Source organism: Alligator mississippiensis, chromosome 12 (assembly GCF_030867095.1).
Source record: "Alligator mississippiensis isolate rAllMis1 chromosome 12, rAllMis1, whole genome shotgun sequence".
Lineage (NCBI taxonomy): Eukaryota > Metazoa > Chordata > Crocodylia > Alligatoridae > Alligator > Alligator mississippiensis.
The window spans coordinates 65,726,850-65,751,606 of NC_081835.1; the positions used below are offsets into that span (position 1 = coordinate 65,726,850).

The 24,757-nt window shown below is 38.5% G+C and overlaps 1 long non-coding RNA gene across 1 annotated transcript; it reads right to left on the reverse strand.

The window, feature by feature from the left end:
• Positions 1-18,629: 18,629 nt before the first annotated feature.
• On the reverse strand, positions 18,630-24,681 carry LOC109286541 (uncharacterized). The gene is made up of 2 exons (XR_002094611.2): positions 22,241-24,681; positions 18,630-21,731 (listed from the first exon to the last, which is right to left on the reverse strand). It is a non-coding gene; the product is annotated as an uncharacterized LOC109286541 (long non-coding RNA).
• Between the last annotated feature and the right edge of the window lie 76 nt (positions 24,682-24,757).

Genomic DNA, 24,757 nt, shown 5'->3' on the forward strand with positions numbered 1-24,757 from the left:
CGTCAAATCAAGTCAGCTTCTGCAGTCCCAGGAGGGTAAAGGCCTAAAGACAGACAGGAATTTAAAATGTGTACTGTATGTGGTGTATATGGCTTGGTAATGACTAATGAGTATGACATAACATACAGGTTTATATTTTGTTGCTATTAATGCCAGAAAGAAAAAAGAATAAAATCTTGGCATTCATTCTTTTTGTTCTTGTAATTTTTTCAGTTTTTGCTGTCTCACTGAGTTGGTGGAATCCCAATTTTGTTCAAGTTGGTCCTTCCTGAATTTTCAATAGTAATTACTTCAACAACTTGTTTACACAACAACAAAACATTTTGAAGCCAGGCTTCAAATATAAAAGCTACAATCATTGTAAAACAAAAGACCATGAGCAATGGCATCTTCTCTTTCCTTCTAAAGAGGCATTTATTTATCATTTCTGCTGTAGAATAGGGTAACCTGCTAACTATTGATGGTGCACTATTTATTAAGATGTCAGCAGACAAGATGTCATCAGTAATTATTCTGAAGTCATTAAGATAACACTTTTGTGATATAAACTGGTTGTTATGATGAAGGGAAAGTATTTGGTCACAGCAAAACTGAACTGTCTAGTGCTTCAATTCAAGCATTTATTTTATTTTTTAACTGTAAAATTGATTTTAAAATTCTTATGACTAGGACTCTTACCTGAAAAAATTGTGTTTAAATAGATATCAGCCCAAGACTGATAGCCTTTGTACTCGCTTTACACCAGTTATAATTCCACATGATTTCTGCAGTATTTTTCTGAATTCACACTGGGTAGCATCAGAACCCTATTCTTTATCATACTTTTGGTTCATGACATGCTAGAATCCCTTTAAGGCAACCATACCACTTTACCTGACTGCAACTGCATCTGTGCTAAGCATGTGCATGGAAGTGATATCACTAAAGGCTCAATAAAGAGTCATGAGCAGCACTATCCCAGATTTATGCTGCTGTACCTGATTTAAGGATCCCCTATTCTTAGTCCATATTTACACTGCTATGACTAGTTTGCAAATCTGTTTACCCTTTGTCTTTGAGTATATCTTCATGCAAGGGCACTCTCATGCCCAAATGCCAGGCTAGGGAGGGTGTCCAAGAGTTAATTTAAATGCCAATGGTGCTGACCAGCTAACCTGAGGGTGGTTTGCCTACTGCCAATTATAGACGCCATTGCTTATATATATTTGTAAAAAAAATTAACTCTTCCTATGAGGTTTTGCGACAGTGGCTTGTTTTATAAATGAAGTGATACACAGGACACTTATAATACAGAAAATATATTCTCCCATAATTTTAGATACCATTTAAGAAAAATAAGGATTCTGCTTCATGCCTAAATGTTTCTAAGATGACCCCTCTGCTGTTACTGGCTCCATTCCATATTACCAACAAAGAAATCAAAGTGTATCCCTCAGAACATCATCACTCATTTTATACTTCATAAAAGAGCATGTTTTATTAATATAAGTATTGCAGCTATTCCACCTCAGATTGTGATCGGGTAATATCTCATATGCTCACTGAAGCTGAACCCATTCACAGATTCACAGAAGATTAGGGCTAGAAGGGACCTCGTGAGATCATCAGGTCCAGCCCCCCTGCTCTAGGCAGGAAAGACTGCTGGGGTCAAATAACCCCATAATTCCATATATATAGCTTTTGCTATGTATAACTTAGCAGGAAGATTCCCAGTGTGCGTACAGTGTCTTTGTATGTCCAAGCATCTGCGTGCATGTCTTCATGTATATTAACAGGGCGTTGGCTCCAATATTCTGCTTTTTGTCCCATGTGTAATATGTTCCCTCATTTCCTCATGTAGTTTCCCTGGGATATGGTGGTCTATTCTTTGTTCTAAAGTGTTTATTAGTCAAATGTTGCATCAGGCCGTTTTTAAAAAGTAATTTTTGACAACTAAGTCAATTGCTTTTGGAGTGAGTAGCTAGTTCTAGAGCCCACAGAAGAAAAGGCTTTTCATGACTTAGTCCTAAGTAAAGCACAGGAGTTTATAAACCAACTAAAGTTGAGCCACTAAGTAATAGTGACCACAATATAATTAAGTTCAATATCCTCAGGGGAAGGATTGTACCAAAAATGAGGGAGCTAGTTAAAAAGACCCTAAAGTCAAAAGTAAGGAAATTAAAATCCTTAGTCTCAGCATGTAGGCTACTTAAGCAACCATAACAGAGTAACAGAAGGCATGTATAACCGTAAACAAAAAAGGAAGCAAAAGCAAAAAAAATCCCAGTATGGTTGATGGCAAGGTACAAGAGGTGAGTGAAGACAAACAGACATGTAGCCAAGTGAAGCTGATAGAGAAAAAAGCATAAATTACAGTAGGTAAAATATATGACAGAAATTATGCAGATGAAGGTAGATTTGAAGAACAAATCGCCATATACATAAAAACAAGCAAGAAATTCTTCAGGTATAAAGAAATAGCAAGCCTGCAGAAGAATCAGTAGGTCCAGGGGGCTCTTAGGACATAAGGGAGGGAAGTTAAATAGGATAAGGAAACACAGTGAATTTTGGAAAGATGCCTACCCCACTTTTCATAGTATAAAAAGGATGAGGCTTAGCTAGGGACTGTGACATCAAAAGAGGTGTTGGAACAAATTTGCAAATTAAATAGCAACAGGTCACCAGGATCTAATGGTATGTCCATATGTTCTAAAAGGATTTAAGAATGAGGTAGCAGAGCTACTTACAAAAATATGCAAAAATATGCTCATTAAAATCAGCAGCAATACTAGAGGACTGGAGGGTATCTGTCTTTTAAGAAGGCATTTGGAATGATCCTAGGAATTTCAGGCTAGCCAGCCATATTCCAAAAACAGAAAAATATTAAAGATAACTTTACCAAACCTGTATATAAATATGATGCAATAGGAATTAACCATATAGCCTATATGAAGCGATAATGTGCCTGTTCAGTCTCCTAGAATTCTTTATAAATGGTCAATAAATCACGGATAGAATATAAATGGATGACCAAAATTATTTGAAACCTGATAAAAAATCTTTCACAAGGAGCTGTTAAAGACATGGAGTAGTTTTAGGGTAAAAGATAAAATACTGCCATGAATTATAAATAACACTGATTACAATTTTCTAAATTAAAACGTCCACCAAATATTTTAATTTGAAATTAAAAAGTTAAAGCAAAAAAAATAGGGAACAATTTTCATTATTTTCCCTTAATTTCTGACCTGTTATAGAGCTCTTTGATCATTTTGAAATTTAATTTCTAAGTCATAGAATCATAGAATCATAAAAGTCGGGTGGGAAGGGACCTTGTAGATCTTCAGGTCCGACCCCCTGCCTGGGCAGGAAGAAAACTGGGCTTAAATGACCCCAGCCAGGTAGGCATCAAGCCACTTCTTAAAGCCCCCCAGGGTAGGAGCCAGCACCACTTCCCTTGGAAGTTGGTTCCAGATCCTAGCCGCCCTGACTGAAGTAGTGCCTCCTGATGTCTAATCTAAACCTACTCTCCAACAACTTGTGGCCGTTATTCCTTGTTATCCCGGGGGGCGCTAGGGGAAACAAGGTCTCCCCCAAACCCTTCTGGTTCCCCCTAGTGAGTTTATAGACAGTCACCAGGTCCCCCCTCAGCCTTCTCTTGTGAAGGCTGAACAGGTTCAGGTCCTGTAGCCTCTCATTGTAGGGTCTGCCCTGCTGTCCCCGGATCATGCGGGTGGCCCTCCTCTGGACCCTCTCAATGTTGTCCACGTCCCTCTTGAAGTGGGGTGCCCAGAACTGGACACAGTACTCCAGCTGTGGCTTGACCAGTGTCACGTAGAGGGGGAGGATCACCTCCTTGGCCCTACTTGAAATGCACCTGTGGATACATGATAAGGTCTGGTTAGCCTTGCCGACCGTGAAGTCAAAAGTGACCCACAAATAGAAAACAAAGTGTAGAATAAACGGTCAATGTTCAAGATGGCAAACTTTGGCTGGTAGGGTGACAAAAGTTCACTAAAGTTGTTTAATATATTAACAAGCAGGAAGAGGGCATGAATACTAACATGACAGCATGTGCAGATGACAAAATTATTCATGTTAGTCAAAACTAAGTAAGACCGGGCGTGTCTACACATGCGCTTTAATGCACATTAGCCTATTTTAATGCACATAAAAGTATCACTAAAATGTGCTTTTTAATTAATGTGCATTAAAATAGGCTAACGAGCACTAAGTGTCACTTAAAAACCATGCTGTTTAGTTAACGTGCATTAAGACAGGTTAATGCACATTGTCCTAGTATCTTACCATGGAGGGTGCCTATACACAAGCCAGGAGGCTGCTCTGATGCTGTAATTACAGTGCATTGGAGCAGACTCAATTAATCGAGTCTGCTGGAGCATGGCAATTAAACTGCGCTCCAGCCAGCCTCCATGTCCCATGTATTGGCATCCCCGCACTTCAAAATGGTGGCAAGGGTGTATTAACTAAAGCTTGTTTGATGAGTTTTAGATAAAGTGCCCCTGCCTCCATTTTGAAGCACAGGGACACTCCAGGAGCACACACAAAAATGTCCAGAGGTAATAGATTTAATAGCACAAGCTTGTTAATGCACATGTAGGCATGCCCACTGTGAAGTATTTGAGAGAGGACTAACAAAACTAAATTACAGGCAGTCCTCACACTGTAAGTCGAAACGATGCAAGTCGAATCTGATTTTCCCATAGAAACAATGTTATAATAGGGGGTTATGTTCCTGACCAAGGACCTGATGCCCAACTTTTTATAGAAATGACCATAAATACCATATTAAAATCAACTATTTAATCAACTATAAATGATATACACTGTACATTAAAAAGCTTTCTGAAGTGTACTGTATATAAATTGATTAAACAGGGCAATACAGTAACTAATCACATAAAATTGTATTTAATCAGAAGGTGAAGGAACACTTTCATCAGAGTCATGGAATTCAGAAGGACTTCTTTGGGGAGACTTAGGGCTACTTGATGGCTTTTTGAGAAACTGATCCAGGGATGTTTGTTTTGCTGCCCTCTTTTTCTCATTGTAAATTTCCCTGTAGTGTCGTAAGTCCAAGGATCCAATGTCGTAAGTAATAACATGGGTGTAAATGGCGGAGTGCCGCAAGTGCAAATCGCCATAAGTCGAAACGCTGTAAGTCAAGGACTGCCTGTACTAAGCAGTAAACTGACAAATTAAATTCAGGATTGGCCAACACAAGGTAATGCACAATAAATGGATTGCCTGGACTCCTTATACATAGATTTCTAGGGTTTAAATTAATTATAGACACTCAGGAAAAAGGGCTGAACATCATTTGAAGAAAAACTCTCCTCAGTATGCAATAGCAGCCCAAGAAGCAAACTGAATTAGAATATGTTTAAAAAGAGGGTTGAAAATCATTTTGAAAAAATACTGTGATTGTTGTCATTTTTAAGCTGATGATATGACCTGAATATTTGAATATTGTATTTAGTCCTGGTGAGCCAATTTTTAAAAAGATATAGCACATATTTTTGCAGATACGCTAGAGGCAAGGCCTAGAAATTATTGAAGGCATAAAGAGAATTCTGTATGAGAGAGACCAAAAACATAATGGCCATGTGTAGATTGTAAGCTTACGCTGTTCAGCATCAGCGTTCTCAAATGTACTAGGCTGCTGTGTGCAGACTGCAGGCAGGCTAATTATCACTGTTGTGTGACAGTGGCCAGTTAGCACACCCCTGCGCTAATTAGCCAGCCTACAGCCCCATATGAATGTGAATAAATTGGACACTAATGTGGAATGGCAATTCCTGTGTTCCTATATTTTTGCTATGTGCTGTTTAGAGGATGCTACTTTCTACTCCAGAGAGGATTATATTTTCTTAGTGAGTCAAGGGATGCCCATGTACAGTGAAATATGTTGCAAGCAAGTACTACAAAAATCAGATGGCTTGTAAAGCTGTCCTCAAAGGAACTGAAGTTTTTCCATTAACTTCAGTGGCTTTTGGATACGATTCTAAAATATAGATAAAATCATAATAAAGAAACATGGGGGATACTTTAAAGAGGTCATTTAACACAAGGGGCATGTAATTGGCTCAGTGTATCTTTCATAACCTGTCTGCAGGGATCACTTGTAGGTCTGAAGGCCTATACTGTGCAGTGCTGAGCCTTCTCACCTCCAATGGGTACAGACCTACTGAAATTGAAATTTTTCAACTTTCACAGAAACTACAATTTTGGGAAGGCTTTGGAGAAAAGTATGGGCTCCTCAAAAAAGTGTGGGCTCCCTGAAAAAAAAAATTACTAAAAATAAAATGCTGGCTCCCTCTAGAAAGCAAGCAGTTCTAATGGCTGCTGCGGCCCAGCCACACAGTGCACCGGGGGAAGAAGTTAGAAGGGGGCTGCTGGCATGGCAAGATGGGTGCCACCCCCACCCCTCACCACTGATTGACTACAAGGGCTGTATATCATACAGCCCCACCCCTCTCCACCAAACAACGGCAAGTGGCAGGGCCACATGATAGGCAGCCCTTGTAGCCAGTCAGCAGCGAAGGGTGGGAGTATTGGGATCTGTTGGCCAGTCAGATACATGGGGGTAAGGGGCTGTTGTGCTCAGCTGGCGAGAATGGCTTCCAGCCCTGTGGTCTGCCCAGGAAATCAGCTGGTAACCATCTCGAGTTCAGCAGACCCCTACCCATGGGCTGCAGTGACACGCATGTGACAGGGTTGCCTGATCAGATTACCAATTTGTTTCCAGTAAGTGAATCAACAAAGAATTATACCATGCGTGACATCAAAGGGTGAAATATAATGGAAAAGCAAACAATAAACTTGGACACTATTGAAAAAAAGGAAAAAAACAAACCAAGGGCTGAGAATCAATTTGTCAAAGAGGACCCTGCAGTATTCCCTTGGGAAAACCTGTACTGCTCAGGTGCGATAAATTCATTTTCTTTTATTGTAAGCTGTTCTGGCATTCAGATTAACTTTATCCCTTTTGTCAGTGTTATCATTTCTGGCATTGTTATGTTGCAAAGTTACACAAAGCCAAAATAGAAAATGTCTTCCTTATGGGGGAATCAGTCTTGTTTCACGTTCTTTCCTGACTTTTATCAGGGGTTCAACTACAGTTTTTGTAATTGTAGCAATACTAATGTTTAAGTCACATGTTAGCTTTCAAAACTAATGACATGCATAATAGCTAAAATGTGTCTCTTTATAGGTATATCTATCCATAATGATGTATTTTGTGAGATACTTACACTGTACCCATCACTAAAGTAGCTAAATGCCTAGGAATCAATTTGATCTATAGACATTTTTTACCTCTTCTTATGTAAAGCGCAGAACTAGTACTCCACCTTCTTCTTCCTTGACTAGTCAGCTGCCTTCAGTGCAAATGATCACGATATTCTTTAAACCCTTCCCTCCCTTGGCTTTCATGACTGTCCTTTCTTGGTTCTGCTGCCTCTGCTGTTCACTTTTTCAGCATGCCCTTCAGGACAATCCCTTTATCGCTCTTCCAGCTTCTTGTGGGGTTTCCACAGGACTCTGACACAGGCCCTTCTTTCCCTTCTTTTCTTCCTCTCTACCTTATCACTGTGTAATCTCATGTACAAATATTTAACTACCATTTCTATACTATTCCCTTTCAGATCTACTTTACTCCAGACCTGTCTCCTTCTGTCCAAGGCAAAATCTCAGCCTGTCTTGTTGAAACCTCCTCATCATATCTAGTTGTCATCTCAAATTCAGCATGGCTAAAACAGCTCTCAATCTTCCCCCTCCCTGAGTAAGCCTTCCTTACTGTGTCTTTTTGTGATCACATTGGACAATACCATCACTATTATGCCTGCCACTTGGGCCTGTGACCTCAGTGTCATCTTCAGCTAGGACTTCTCACTTGGTCCTTATGTCCAGGCCACATCTACATCATTCATGTATACTCTTTTTGCATGTCTGCACCCTACTTATCACGTTTGATTTGCTATTGAGATGTGAACCTCTGACTGGTTGATGATACCAGCTTCCATCACTTACTGATTAAACATTCACATGAGCAGCTTTATGCTTTCTTCTATACTATCCCTTGTGCTTGGAAGGAACTCCCCCAAACATTTACAAAGCTCATTATCCTCCTTCAAATCCCTTCTTAAAACTCCTTTTTCCTGATGCCTACAAATATCTTGATGATTAAGTTTCTTGTACGCCAAGACTATTGTCTCTCATGTTCATCAATATTGTCTTGCTTCCAGGAACTTCCCTATTTGTCTGTATCCATCTCATGCTCTTGAGGCAGGGATCATTTTATTGTCCAAGTTTGTACAGTGCCTAGCACAGTGGTGTCCTGTTTTGCAAATAAATTAATTTTCAGCTTTTAGTTGGATAATTTTATCTTCTTAGACTATTATGTTCTTGTGTTTTCAGATAGTATTTTTACTTCAATAGTGTTGAAAAACCCTTCATATTTTGGTAAGGGCTTTTTTTTTAATAGAAACAAATTTTGATTAAAATATAGAGTAGATGAAAGATGCTGCATCATGAAGTTTGAATACTGAAGATGGAATACTACTATGGAAGATATAAGCAAAGATAGTAACAATACTAATTGACTCTCTAATGTGTGTTAGTCCTGACCTGGCAAGACCATGTCTAGATAGGAAAGGGAGTTCAGTGTTGAAGACCCATTAGTCCTAAACCCCTCTGCTAAATCTCCCAGCAGGAGGTTCAGTTATTGACAATTGTGTGGGTGGGTTTTTGTGTTATTGAGACTTGTTCAAAGAAACTGTAATGAGATTCTCAAATTAATTTTATACAGGGCACTATACAGTTACTGAGTCAAATTTGCCATTCATATTCAGGATAGATTCCTACTGAAGCGAACAGGAGCTTTAGATTGAGTATTATAAAAACAGATCCAGTATAGGGCTACAAGCTTTTGGTCACTGCCCAGTTACTGTTCCTGGCTTTGCCACTATGGGTACATGATTTCCTCTTGCTCCGCCTGTGTTTCCCTCTCTATAAACGGGGAAAATTATGTTTACATCATTTGTAAAGTGTTATTACATCTACACATATAAAGCACTACAGAAAAGATGGGTATTAACAATGAAATATGACCAACTTGTCTTGGATTTGAAACATCACATCTTCAGAAAACTAGCTTCATATCAAAACCTTAAGTGATCTATTACCTTAAGTTAGATACTAGATTGACTCTGCAAAAACTAAGCAGAGGTGCTGTCAGCTAGAGATTTTCCTCAAGGGATGCTTATAATCAGAAATAAAATAAAGTTAATGTTCACTAAAGAGAGTTATGGAAAACATTCCCACAATGAGATCCAGCCCCTTGTCCAATGACCTTGGGGGTAGAGCCCAGCTGCCCCACAAGCATTCTTCTTCCTGCTTTGCCCAAGCCTTCAATTTTTAGCCTTTCCCTTCCCTACCTATGCAAGAAGAGAAGACTGAGCTGAGGTTAACCTTTTGTTCATAGGCCACTGAATAATGATGTCTGCTTCTGATACCTAGATAACAATAACTAAATACATCTAGAAAAGATGTTTAGTTCTCTGATTTACTTAAGGCAGAGCTTCATGGCTGTTAAATTATCTGTGTATCCTTTGGACTGGATGCTCTTTAACATTCAGTATGAAGCACGAGCATCTTAAAATATTGACTGGTTATTGTATGATTTCAGGTCTAAGGCAGACATCCCAGGTGTTAATTAGCACTTTAGACTGGATCATATAGCTCAGAAAATTGTCTGAGACAAAGGATAAGGTTTGTAAGTGAAATCATTGGCACAAGGGAGGAAGGGATAATATAAAAATAAAAAACCAATTACCTGGAGTTTACGGGTTGGCAATTCTATTCGTTTTAAGACACTAATGATTTAGTGGGATGAGTCCTGCAATCAGCTTTGTCCAAAGAGAGATTACAGTACTGGGTCAATTTGTTGTGCTTTTGTGTCTCTTGATTTTTGCTTCATCTTGGGCAAGGGAATAGTGCTCCAAAACCTTATTAGAAAAGACTCCTTGCCCACAAAAAATCATGTCCCCCTAAAGCTTGCATGCCAAATATTATACTTAAAGTAAAAAATGGAAGTGTGTAGAGGCTGAAAGAGCCATCCCCTTACTCAGCTACTGAGAGGGAGAGTTCCCCACCTTGCAGGTGGAGCAGCCTGCTGTGCAATACCTAGAGTTTCCATCTCACCATTTCTGGTGGTCCTTTCAGGCCAGAGGTGACGCATGTTGGTGGGGCAGTGGGCTTGTGAACAGTTTATATTAATATTGCCTCTGTTGTACCTGGTGCAGCCAGTATCTATTATCAAAACTAAATACAATTTAACAAACAAAACCAAAATTCACTCTTTATTTTAATAATCCTGCTATAAAAAGCTTGCTCTTACAAAGCTTGTAATAGTTCTGAGGGTGCTTATAAACAAAATCCCTCATTTCTCTGTCCTTTATTCTTCCTTTTCCTCTCCTTTTTTCTCACCTGTACCTCTTCCTGAATAAAACATACTGACTCTCTGTCTCCTCTAGCACAGAGAAGCACAGGGGTTACTCTACACCTGTGGCATTTGCATCTCCACTCAGTCAATCTGCAATGTATAGATATATTTTAATTCTGGAAATAGTGTGTAGTTTCCCCCTCCTCTTGTCTCCCCACTCTCCCCTAATAGCAGATCGACACTGGAGGGTCGCATGGGGCTGTGTGTTACAGGCTGCCTGCAGGACCCTGGCAGACTAGGCTGTATTTAATGAGCGCGTCTTCACTGACAGATTCATTATTTGTGTTCGGTCGCTTCAAGTCAAAACTGATTAGTTACACTTACTGCAGCAAAGATTTAATGATTTTATTGTTTATCTTCAATTTATTTTGATTAACATCTCCGTTCTTTTCATTGCAAGTGCAATTAGGTGTAATATAACAGCGACTACTTTAATTTTGTTGAAATTAAGATGAATAAGTGACGGATTATGGCACTTTGTTTAACAAATAAATCATAGTTAAGAGGATTGTATTAGTAATAAATGAAAAAAGAGACAGTCTAATTAAAATGCATTGATCTGTTAGTTGCAAGTGTTAAAAAAACAGTAAATTTTATTTTTAAAAAATCAACTAGATTTAGGAATCTCATTTATTTGGTGACAAAAAGACAGCAAAAAGGTGTATTTGATTTAAATGTCCAGCATTTCTTGTGATGCTGTATGAGATGGGAGGTAGTAGCGTCAGTGAAATGAAGGTGTAAGTTATAACGTTTTAGGAGTTAGGATGATTTTGTCAGGAAATACTACAATTAAAGCATGGATAAAATAAACAGGCTGAGAGACTGAAAGGGGAAAAAAGTCTCATTAGCTCAATTCTCACACATTCAGACTTCAGCATTTTCTGCAGCAGATGAACATTCAGTAAGTCCCAGTCACAATTTTCCTTTTACTTCACAAGGTGCAATTTGCTGCCATGTAGCAGAAGCCTCGAGACACATAAAATGGGAGCGAGAGCCAACGTGAAGGAAACTGAACCCAACAAACTGAGCAAATCAAGATCACTCTGCACAAGCATCCCCAAATCACGGGGCAGATAGTAGGGCAGCAATTCGGGAGCCAGCTTACTGTGGGGGTCGCATGGGCTTAACTTCTGATAGAGAAAAACTAAGTGGAAAACGAACCCTTCAGAATCAGAAACTTTATCTCTCTGATGTTAAAAAGACCTTGTATTTGACAGGACAGCTTTGAAGATAAAGACTGAAGCACTCTCCAGCTACAGGCTGTTCAGCACCCTGCACTATCTGCAATGCACTTCACTTCAGTTTCACAGAGTTCAAGAGTATTAAAAGGGAGTAAGGGGTGGTATTTTTTGGTATATTGTACTGTATGTTTTTAAATGCTGCTGGCTCTTGCCCTGAGCCTCATTGCCAAGCTCACAAGAGCTCTGCTCATCTTCAGCATCCTTCCTTTTCATTGCACTGTGCTGTTTTGGCCAGTTGCTTTCTGATAGACAACGTATAAACTGGATAATAAAAAGGTACACTTACTCCTTTCACTATGCATAGGAAAGAACATAAACTAAGTGGCTTGGTACCAAATAAGAGAGGGTTTGAAGAGAAACTCTTCTCCTCATCTTAACATGCTGGAAACATGAAAATAATTTCCAACTTCTGACTTAGGATAATTTTATTACAAGGATTTCAGATTTGGGAGAATAAGTAGAAATGAACAGATTATTCATATTAACCCATCCATTTGCATTTAAATTCTGGGGGAAAGAAGCAGTTATATAGAGTAATTCTTATGACCACAAAACCTCTATTCTTCCTTCTCTTTGCCTCCTAAATTATCTCCCTATATTATTATTATTCATTTTAACTGCTTGTGAAGTGTTTTGAAATTGTCAGGTGGAAACTATAAATGAACAAGCAAATTAATATTATTAACTATACATTAATTTAATTGCTTGTTTCAGTAAAGAAACGTTCTTTGTCAATAATTTGTGGGATACAGTTCATCTGGCAAACCCTTAACCCATCTGATCATTCAAAACATTTGAGGTGGCTATTATTTACAAAATGTACACTGTGTACTCCTTGGGGAAGTATGTCATCTTGCTTGGGTTTTGTGTAGCACTGAGCACCCTGTTTATGCTTAACAGATAACTCAAAAAGCATTGTCAATATATACTGCACAAAATAAATGTGAACTGAAAGATTCAGGATCTCTCAGGTTATAAAGAAAACTGTTTTTCCATGAAGATAACTATAGTACATAAACATTTCAATGGAATTAAGCTAATTTACACCAGTTGAGAGTCTGGCCAATAGATGGAAATAAGATAAAGGAAAGCCTTTTAGTAAATGCTTGGATAAAAGATAATTGAGAAACAATGGGCTCGATTGACTTCTCATTTACACTGGTGTAAATCAGGAATGATTTGGCTAAAGCCAGTTTAGTCAAACCAGCGTAAAATTGATTTACATGGAATGAGACTCAAGACCAGTGAGTGCTGAACTTCTGAGGCCTGTTTTCTTTACTCCAGATTCCACTGTTTTAATTTACTAAATCCACCAGAACAAGTAACTGTTCTAAAGTCTATAAAAATCAACTAAAAAAATCTGGACGCCTGTGATTAGGCTGTATTTGAATGTATTTACAAGCATGTCTGCATTTGTTACAGCCACTCTTCTAATAACAGCTTCCAATATTTGGTAAATAAATACAGGAAGGATTGAGACAGAGAAAGAAGGAGAAAGGACAGAGTGAGTAGAAGATGATGCTAATGACCAAATCAACCTGTAAAAAGCAGCCTTGCTCTGACTGGAGCCCCAGCCATCAGCTGAGTGTCATGTAGGAGCTGGGAAGAGCTGGGGGAGGTTGTGGAGGGGTTGGCGAGCTGGAGACTGGCAGCATCATTGGTTTGAACAGGCCGTGATTGATTTGTCACCAGAGGCCCATTTGACTGGGCGAAAAGCCCTTCTGATCTCAATCTCTCTCTGCCTCCCTACCGCCTCTGTCCCTCTTTCCCTCTCCACTCTTTGGTGCTGGCACAGCAGGCTGGGCAAGGGGGCTCAGGTTGAGGCTGATACAGAGCAAAGGGGTCGGAGGTCACTTCTGCTGAAGCCCTGTAACGACTGACGAGGGAGATCCGGGCTCTTCATACCTTTCACTTTTTCAGTCTCGCCTTTTAGAATATTAGAGATTTACAAACCCCCAACACACACAGATACGCAAAAACACCATCCCCCAAACACAGGCACACAACCACAGCCTCTATCTCTCCCCCTCTCCTTCTCCCTCTCCCTCTCTCTCTCTCTCACATACACACATACACACACGCACACGAGCACGCACACACACGCACACACACACACACACACGCTCCCCACCCCCTCCACCTTCCTGTTATCTGTGGCTGGGAGAAACCACTAGATCTACAAATATTAATTGCAAAGGACAACGAAAGGTAAGAAGGCGTCAATTATCCAAAGGTGTCGTGATGTTATTTCGACTCAGTTGCAAATGTGTGAGAGGGGAAGATTTTGCCCCAGTGATTCCTGTCTGCTTGGCTGATGGGGACCGGAGCCGATTCCCTCCCAGAACTGCTGCAGCTATGCCTCAAACCACACACTTTCCTGCAGGAGCCACCAGCATGGGCCTTTCTGAAATCTCTCTTTATTTCATTCATTAAGGGCATTAGGCAAGTTGGAATTTGTATGAGGAGGATCCTATGGGAATACAGTCTCCAGGGTAGGTATTTTCTGACTTTCCACATCCTGGGGCTCTCTCTGTATCTTTCTCTTTCTCTTTCCCGTTAGATTGCATTTTAGAGGGGGCTGCCCTCATCCTCCTGCTAATCCTGGGGAAATGAGTTATTTTGAGCTGCATATGTAGAGTGAGAAAATATTTAATTTATTTTGCAGAAGTGGCAATTACCCTCTTAGAAATTAACAGATCTTTCCCACTTACTTTTGTCAATGGGCATTGTCGTTATTATTATTCCTACCTGGTTTCAGGTTCTTTCCCACACATGAGTCCTTAATGACAATTACATTCGTTATCCAGAAAGAAAGAGGTAGCAAACTGGGCAAGAGCAAAATAATATTAGCTAAACAAAGGCATACTTATTAAGCGGTCTGTTCTGTTCCCATAAAAGCAGGACAATCACAAGACTCCGGCTCATTTCACTTGGCAAAGGGACATGGCACCAGTTTTTTAACTTTAAAATAGTTTAATGAACACGAATGGAGAAATAATTTTTCTGTGTGTTTAGCAGTCTATAAAGAAGAGAGAACGCTTTAACTTTGATCGCCACAATTAGTTCCCTGGGTATCTAGAGGGGAACAGGGCAACCCTGGGAGCCTCAGTTCTTTAGATACAAAAGCATTTAGATCGCTTTAGAGCAGTTAATCCTGAGACTGGCTAGGGTCCCTTTTGTTTTCTAACTCCATTGTGGGTTTTGTTCAGTTTTTTCTGTTCGCATGATTGACTGCCCAATGGATGCTAATTATCCAAATGTCGCTTCTGTCCTTTGAGTGACTTTCTATGTATTATGGGCAACTGTCATGCATTCTGTCATTCTATATCATATTACATGTATTATCATATGAAAATGGTACTCTGCATAAAGGAAGGTGTCTGAACCAGCAGATGCTGCAGATATTTAGAGGACTTGCTTAATTTGTGTGGATTTCTATAGAAAAGTCGGTCAGAAAGCATATAGGGGAAATTCAGAAATGGAAAGTTTATCAGGTAATTATTTTTGTCCTTTTGCTGTTTATATGATAATGTGTAAAACATTAACTATCTCCGCTTTCTGAAATCTGCAGCCACCTTCCTGCTATTGAACCAGGCAACCCATCTGTATTTATTAGAGTATGACAGCTTAAGCTAATTAAACTGATATCTGTCTAAAATAATAAGCCCAGAAAGTTAGAATAAACATTATGATTATAAGTAGAAAAGGCAGCTATACAAATGTAGTGGCATTGTTATTTTTTAATGGTAATCTGGAATTTCTCTATGAAAAACATTGGATGTTGAATTATAAACAATAAATAAAACAGTTGTCCAAAAATATTGTTTTTTTACAGAAAAGGTTTTTTCAATAGAGTAGTGTCTCTTTACATGACAGAATGAGGGTTAACACAGTTGTGAACTTGCATATTTATTTATTTTATGTGCATGCAAACATATATTTTTTTAAAAAGAAATCAAGGGAAAGGATTTTACTACAATATTTCCACTAAAATAAACTTAACACACCTCAGTGTAACGTGCATGCCAACACTTAACAGGAATGCAAGATTTATAACGATAGGGCTTTTTAGACTTACACTCTGGGGTCCATTGAATCTATAGACACATCCACAGTTTCCTCTCCTAAATGTTAGAACAGTGTTTTATATTTGCCATTGATATGAAATACTATGGATGTATAGCATTGAAATTAATGAGTTTGTGCTTCATCTAATATATGAGCAGTACATTTCTATCAATGGTATAGCTAAATCATAGTGCATATATACTCTATAAAACAACAGAAATACTATAGAAAGGCTTGCTCTGCTGTAGCAAGGTGCTTTGAATTTTTCCAATGATCAAATATACATGATCAAGCTGTGCTTGTTAGGGTACGAGGGGCTCAAAACGGTCAATGGTTATTGATCAGACTGTTAAGTATTTGTGTGCGATTCTTTATATCCCAAAAGATTTGGGGAAATGAACAGTAAGAAATTGCATCAGAGTCTACCTTTGTTTGAGACAGATGTATCAAAATAGTGCATTCATTGCCAAATCTATTGGAAAATGTGTACAGTAGATGATCACACAGGAACTCCAAATACTGAGATTAAAATTTCATCTTTGCTGTTGTAACTGGTAGATTGTAAACACTAATTCTGAAATTTAAGGACACAGTCTTTGTAGAACATACACACTGAATTATTGATAAGAGCAGATATACACAGGAAAAACGGAGATGCTATCAGAGCTTATCTATTGGCTCTTCCACCTGTCCTTACATTTTGAACTATGCAAAAATATTTTCTTTAAATGCAGTTCAAGAATATTGGTGTAACAGGATCAAAGAGGGCCTTTATTTCTTTATTTCTGTCCCTCCTATGGGATATCAAAACATGATCAAGTCCAATGCTTATCATTTGTTTTGTTAATTAAAAAAAGTTTAGTATTTTATGTGAATGGTTCTAAATGAAGGCTGTTTGTTATAGGTATGTCTGGCAAGTGAACCAAAGTATTTAAAGCTATTTCTATTCTTGTTTCTCAATATTGATGTGGTGCCCACAAAAAAAAAAAGCTAAAATGTTTTCAAAAGTCTATTATTTTGTATCATTTTAGATTTTTAATTTGCGCTAACTAAAATGCTTGTTCTGTAAGTCAGTTTATTTCACATGTTGAAAAAGCATTCATTGTATAAATCTTGCAACATCATATAAGAGATATACTTTCTTTTAGTTTTATTATGCTATAAATTATATAAATTCACAAGACATAAGCTGAACATGGATCTCAGAGGATAAACTTACAGTGCCTTAAAGAAAACTAGCAAATCTTAAAAATTATGTCTACAGATATCTATCTTTCAGTAAATGTCAACACTTGTATGTATGTATGTGTGATGTATCTCAATGCACACATATAGATATGCACATATATCATGTAGGTGTGGATATAGGCAGCATACACGTACAGATATATGTGCATATATAAATAAACATATATCTATATATAGATTTATCTATTGAACCTTACAGAAATATTAATAGCTTACACCTTGAATATGTCCTGCATGTTTTTGCTCTCATTTTCATTTTCTCTCTTTTGCAATACCTTAATATTTTCCAAAATGCAGACTTCACAAAAATAATCAGACCAACTTGTACTTATATAAAAAGTTCATAAAGCATAAAATTGGCCAATTGTCACTGATTGGTTGGAAATGCCCTTTCACCTTATTGTGTCTGACCTGCCACTTAATTAATCTGTTCTTGTTTGAGAGCTGACAGTGTTAAAGATAAGCAGTATATTGAACAAAGCCTATGACACTTTAAAGGATGCACTCTACTCTTTTTTTTTAGTGACAACTTTTGGATGAATTATTTCTTTTGCCTTAAATATGTCTATAGCAGATATTATCCTTGCAATTTCCTCTTTGCTTATTCCATAAAATGTATTGCTATTGCAAATATTTGCACATACCAAATACCTGTATCTACTTTTACATGTATAGCTTTCTCTGTTCTAGTTGCTCAGGTCAGTTCTGTAAAGTTTGAACCTGGTATCCCTACCTGCTTGCTATGTTTTGAAATTGTTTTTCAAAGACATACGGTGGGCACTTGGGTAGTCTGGAGAAAGGTTTTTCGTGACAAAATATTGACTGGATTTGGTATTCACTTATGAAGAATGACATTAGTGCCACAGAAATCTCTGTGATGTACAGGGAATAGTTAATTAATTAAAGGACCTGCTAATTGCTACTTGAGTTACTGTGCAGAGATGATGAAGAGCGCTTAGTACAAGGTTAGGTTCTCAGTTTTGAGTGAACATTTTCATTTAAAAGATTTCTTTAAAGGACATCCTATTTTTTTTGTTTTGTTTTTTTCAGGTTACTATATCTGGTTCATACTCAAGTGTTCAAATGAGCTTCAGTTAATGATAATATATAGTCAGGGTTCTTTAGCTGGGATAGATTGATGGAGAAGCTTTGTTTCATTTGGTGCAGGTGGCACTGTTTAATAAGCACAGGAGAGAGTGAATAATGTAGTGTTTGCAAAGAGAAATAAATGCAAAATAGAGAGCTGCAATTAGACTAGCTTAGAGGAACACAGAATAAATATTAAAAGACCAGGTATCTTGCAAATATGAAATGAAAGAGTAATCTTCTGATTACCAACTGCCATTTTCATTTTTAAGTGTATTGAGCTAAAGTAAACCTGGCGAGCCAAGAGTGTTCTTCCTGCATTATGCACAAATGTTTCAGTATCTGCCAGACACCATAATTCTTACTTAAAAAAATACTATGTGATTTTTCTGATATTGGAATATATATCAAGTTGTTGAATTTCAAGTGCAAAGTAAAAAATACTCTCATGTTAGCTTTTGTATTGTATTGCAGAACAACTCAAGCTTTGTATGTATTTATTCAGATCATTTTATCAGTGAGAAATTATCCTGCAGAAAATAAAACTGTCAAAACTTGTAAACCATTATTCATAATGTAATAGCTAGAGAGCTGTTTAATAACTTTCATATATACAGAGAAAATGTAAAATAAACTTATGGGAGATATTTTTTAATAACATAACGATAAAAGCATAGCTGGATAAAGTCCTTGAAAAAGAAAAACTTATAAGAGAGATTGCACAAGAAAAATAAAAACAGGAAAATATAATGTTGAAGATGACAAATGACAGCAAAGAGGAAAATGATGTTTGATTTAAAAAAAACAGACAAGCTTGATTTCTGCTATGTGGTAACTAAGAGCATGCTGTTGTGAGCTCCTTAACAAAAGAATGTGAGCGTAATCAGCATTTCAGCAACACTTCTGCATCTAAAAATTTCAGTTACAGGCAGATTTTCCACAGACGATTCCCCCCTACTGCTAACCTCTTAAATACACCTATAAAATACAAAATGTTCCCAATCACCTCCAATAAAGGAAGCTTCCTTACATTAAATGCATCTAATATTTGTGCTAAGAATCTAAGGTGCTTTCTGATGTGGTTAAATTCACAATGAAACAGAAATGTGCAGAAAGGAACATACTGAGCACAGCTCAGATACAGAGCTGTGGAGGTTTAGTTAGAAAATATGGAGTGAATCATATCCTTAGTCTCTGATTATTCAGAAGAGGCAGTGCTAGTGGAGTCTTTCATTACAAACCTTTTTGTTATGTAGCAATGTTTACCAAATCCAGAATATACCCAATCAGGGCAGCCCCCCAAACCTCTAGGATTGGTTGATATTGAACTTGTAAAATGTTTATGAGTGAGTGTTTGCCTGGTAATGCAGCTCTGGGTGCCCTGCTGTCAGAGTGGAATTACTGATACTATTACATAGTGAAAAGGAGCAAGGAGGGGGGAGCACAGGGAACTTTCCCATCTAAACTCTTTACGTGTATTTAGACACAATAGTTGCAGTAAGACAAAATACCTTCAGTGCTTTGTTAAAACAAATTCTATCTGTTTATGGTAAAAAAGAAATGTGTTCCTACAAAGAATTTTAATACCGTTACTTGAACCTTAACTTGTACAGCAAACAGACTAGCAAAATGACCTTAAAGAAGTGAGTAGTATCCTGGACTAGATTAAAAATAAATTAGCAGTATGGAGCAGCTACAGTACTAAGTACAAAAAGAAAAATCCTGTTGCAATATTTACTTTTCTAACATGCATGAAATCCTGTAGCCTCTCCAAAAAATTAACTTGCATGATTGGTAATTATCCACTATATATTGTGCTAAAATTATTCTATTCTATTTATAATGATAGATGCAAGATTCAGGCAACAGGATTTAAACACGACATTTCCCCAAATAGTAATCTATTATTTATCTAAAATACAAACCATTGACCTTCACAATCGTATTTCTTTTACTGAATCACTGTAATAAAAATGAACATTTTGTCATCACTTTGGGAACCTGTGCCAAACACCTTAAAACACATGTCACATGCCAGCTTCACTTCATTCCTTTCCTTAGGGAATAGATACATCTGGAATCATAATCACAGATAAAAACCTTGACAAAATTGCACATGAGCCCAGCCCCTCTCCCCAACACCTACCTTTTCATAACATTTAATACAATATTAATATCGGCTACTAAAAAGGCTTCCAACCTTTATATTTCTGACATATCGTGTTCAAACCTATATTTCACACTTCTTGTTCTGTTTTAAGTTCAGTACATTTAACAGGACTCTGGAGAGAAGATCATGTGGTTGAAGATTCCCCTCCCTCTCTGACACCCATAAAGGCATTTTTGGAATTGTTCAAATAGCTACAGCCATATAAGCTAAAAAAAAAATCTAAGATTACATAAATCTTATTTCTTTCTCAGATGTGTGTGTGTGTGTATGGGTGCATTTATTTCTAAAGTCAATTGCTAATATTGGTGACAAAGCAATTTGTACTCAACATCTGGGAAAAAACATCTTCAATATTTTCATTTGAATCTTTATTATTTTTCCTGCACGTTCTGAACTATCAGGCAAATATGATTAGCTAATGTTGTAGAGTAATACTATCTGATCTAATTTATCAGTGATTGACAGTTTTTCAAATCAAAATAAAGCATGTTCTTTGCTGATCATCTTCTTAAAAGTGTGCTGCTTGCATTGTTTTAAGCTAGGTGTACTGCTGAGACACAGCAAGGGAGCTTATTTAAATTGGGGCAAACAGTGAGATCCAAGAGATTCTACCCTGTCCCAAAGATGCTGGATTTAGATTATGTTTAGCTGCCAATTCCTATAATGGTATATTTGCCATGTGCTACTATAAAACATTCATTGACTGGAGTTAAAGCAATGGAATTGGAGAGGATTTTAGAATTTTCATTTATTACTGGGCTTGTAATTAATGCCAACTTGGAAATATCTCATGCAGCTCGCAGCATTGCTTTGTTCCTATTAGCCTGGACACATTTTGATACATATTTAACAGTTTAGAAAGACAATAAAAAGCAGCAAATATAGTAAACAGCTTTAAGGCATAGGACATTCACTATCTTTATGTGAGTGAAACAATGTATAGTACCAATTTTTCCTGAGACAAACTACTTACATTGTCTCTGACTCATACATCATAGGGCATTAACTGACTAAGGATAGTACACATTTAGAAAAAGGAACAGATATATAAAATGTGCCTTACCCAGGAAAACTAAAAAAATCTTCACAAATACATTCATCTACCGTTTAGCCTGACAGTATCTGCAACAACAAGGTCCTATTTTTAAATTGTCTGGTGTCTTTTAATAGGATTATCCTGCTCTTCTCTTCTACTGTAAAATGACCCAAAGAGTCTCACTTTTTATACAGTAAGTGTAAAACATGATAGATGAATGGAGTAATCAGTTCATTGAATTGTTTCAAGTCAGCATGGAAAGCAAATGAATCTCAAGCATGTTAGTCTTTGTCCAGTGATTCAGGGAGATGAAGAGTTGGGCTCCACTTGCTGTCAAGAAGCAAACTGTCTCACATTTTAGGAGAACAACATCATTGCCTGTAAAAAAGAAGAGACAAAATAAATAAAACCAGTTAATGTTGTAGTTCACTTGCAAATCAAGTAAATCTGTTGGTACAGTATTTTAGAAATAAACTATAACAGCATCACACCAAACACACATTTCTGAACATATATGTGTTTGATTTTGCATTAATGGTATATCAGCGTCAAGTATTCCTTCCTTTGCTGGTACACACTTCCTGATGCCTACTGTGAAGAGTGCCCATATTTACAACTGAGTAACATGATTAATTACACCTTGTCAATCACGGTGCATGAAGACATAACACCACAGCAGACAATGAAGAAGATGCCTGAAGCTACAATTACATTTTAATTCATAGTTTATTGTATGTCCCATATATTGCAGTCTAATAACCATATGGGCATTGAAAACATAAGAGATATCAATCACTGCCCCTGTTCCTCATGTTTATATTGTTCCACAGCCTTTAAATTACCATAACTAGTTACTTGTTTCCTGAGCTTTTCTTCTCCTTTCTTACCTTTTGCTTCCATTTATCTTTTATTCTTTTTACCTTTATCCCATAGCAATAAAGTATTGATGTAGTTTGTAGCTCACTTAAAATCTCTAACAGACAACCTGAAACCCAGCAATTAGCAAAGACAGCTTAGACTTGTGTCCCTTTGTTGAAGGAGGCGTTGAATTCTTTTGTTCTGATTTAGTCACGGTAGCTGGGTGGAAGCTGGTACCTCATTATGTGGTTGGTCTGTTTGTCTGGTAGGTAGCAGATGGTACTGGAGATGACGTTACCAGAGAGAGGCAGGGTAGAGAAACTCTAGACCTGTGATTTGTTCACCTGTCACCTACTACAAAATACAGGTTAAGGGACTTTATTATTAGCTGCACTTTTTTTGATGAATAATTTCCCATTTCAAAAGAGCCCCTATTTGATTTTAAAAGATGATTCATATTATAGTGTTTTCTTCCCTGTTCATTATTCAGGAATATCCTGCTTTTTATTCTGAACAATGTAAATGTCATTCATGTGTCAGTATGTACACTAGCAGCTTTGTGTTTACATTCTACTACTTTCCTTGTGTTTTGGTAGCAAGGGCTGGATGTCTTCTTGTGTTTGTATATCACTTAGGAAGATAATCAGAGATAGTGGCCTGTGAGCTGGGGGTCATGCCATACCTTTTTAATGCAGCTACTTGTCTTATTTTTTTCAACCATTACATAAATATAATTATATAAATATAATCTAATAATTTAGATGATGTCTGAGACCTATATTAAGTAGAAGCCATGACCTGTTTCAGCTGCAAATTCATTTGCAATATGTGTGATAAATTCTGTATTACTGCATGACATAAACAAAGATAGGCTTTAGATGAAGAATACATACAGCAAGCTACCTAACAAAAGGCAAACCAGTTGTGCTCCATGGCAAGAGACAGTATTAGGCAAACTGCACAGTGTGTAACTTGCTGGCTAGGCTGTTTTCCACCTGTACGTTATTAAATGGAGGCAATGCTTGGGAGGTCTTACAAGTTTAGCAGGGAAGGGAGAAATAAAGTGCTGAAAAGAGGCTATTAATATCAATATGCATGGTTATTTCCTGTCTGCATAAGTTACACATGCATAAATGTATAAGAGTGAAAGAAACAGTATCAAAGCTAAAAATATTCTATCTATAGAAAAATCATACAAAACGGGTTGTTCTGGTGCACTTTCTAATCTGAGCGAAGGTATCAGTTTCCTTTGTTTCTAAATTTGGATACCTTTGGCAGTCTCTGGGTGAGCCCACAGATGCCACCTTAGCCTGTATGCTGCATGGTTCCTCAAGCGCTCTTGTGGGATTTTATAGAAATCTCTGAGACACATAATATGGGGGACAACACCTCATTCCCCCCTTTGAGGTGAGAATGTATTCAAGGAGCTGGAGGTATTCAAAAGGACAAAATAAATAATAATAAGTCTAGTGTCTTATAAGGAAGATCAAGAAACAGCTAAACCCAAGAAAGTTGCCATATAAATGGGATAATGCTGCTCCTAACTACATACAGCTGCTTCACCTTAGTACAGCCAGAGGTGTCCCACTGTAGTTACTAGCAAAAGTAACCACGCAATACCAAATAACAGTAAAAATGGTACTACAGCTCAGAGATGACAAAGTACTGCTAATAATACAGCTATTTCATATTTTGCAGACACAGAGCCCCAGTAAATCTGAGGTTCTTAGAAGTAAATGTAATTTCAATGTAATCCTTTTATTAACCTAATTAAAACTCTGATGCTTGACTTGGTAAGGTTAACTCTCCCATGCCGTTTTTCTTCTTGGAGAGTGTTTACAAAGCTTGATAACATTTCTAGTGCATGCCTTGGTCAGGCTTCTGGAGAAATCCCCGAAGCCTGTGACTGAAGTTGGGAAGAGGCTTTTCTGGCCTAGTTTTCCTAAAGTTTATTTGGGAATAAGGGCAGCCCTCGAGGTCAGTTTGCAGACAGCGCCGTGAGCCGGAGCGGCCCCGGTCTCGATGCTCTGCTATGAACGCGTTTGCGAAGCAGGCGGGATGGCGCTGACGGCGACAGCCCGTGAACCGTAAACGCTGGAGATCCGACCATCCCTTAAGCGTGAAGAGGCTCGGGGCCTCGCGAGTCCGTTCGTTCGGCAGCCAGCCTGCCGGCGCGCGACACCTACTGCGCCGCGCTGCGCTGCGCTGCGCTCCTCCCGGGGCCGCCGCCCTGGCCGCTCCTCCGCGGCGGGCGCTGTGCTGCGCTGCGCGGCGCCCCGCGGGGCCAGGGGGCGGCTGCGGCCCGGGCCGGGAGGCGAGCAGGCCGCGGCGGGGCAGCGCGCGAGCGGGGGGCCGGCCGCGCCGAGCCGGCGGGTCCCGGCAGGCCGGGCCCGGCCGCGCCTCTCCGGCTCCGCTCCGCATCGCGTCCCCGAGCACATGGTGCCAGGGCCGGGCGCGGTGGCAGCCAATGGGGGCTGGGCAGGACATGATGTCAGAGGGGCTGTAGAAAAGGCGCGGAGCCTTGCGCTGGGCTGGGACTGCAGGAG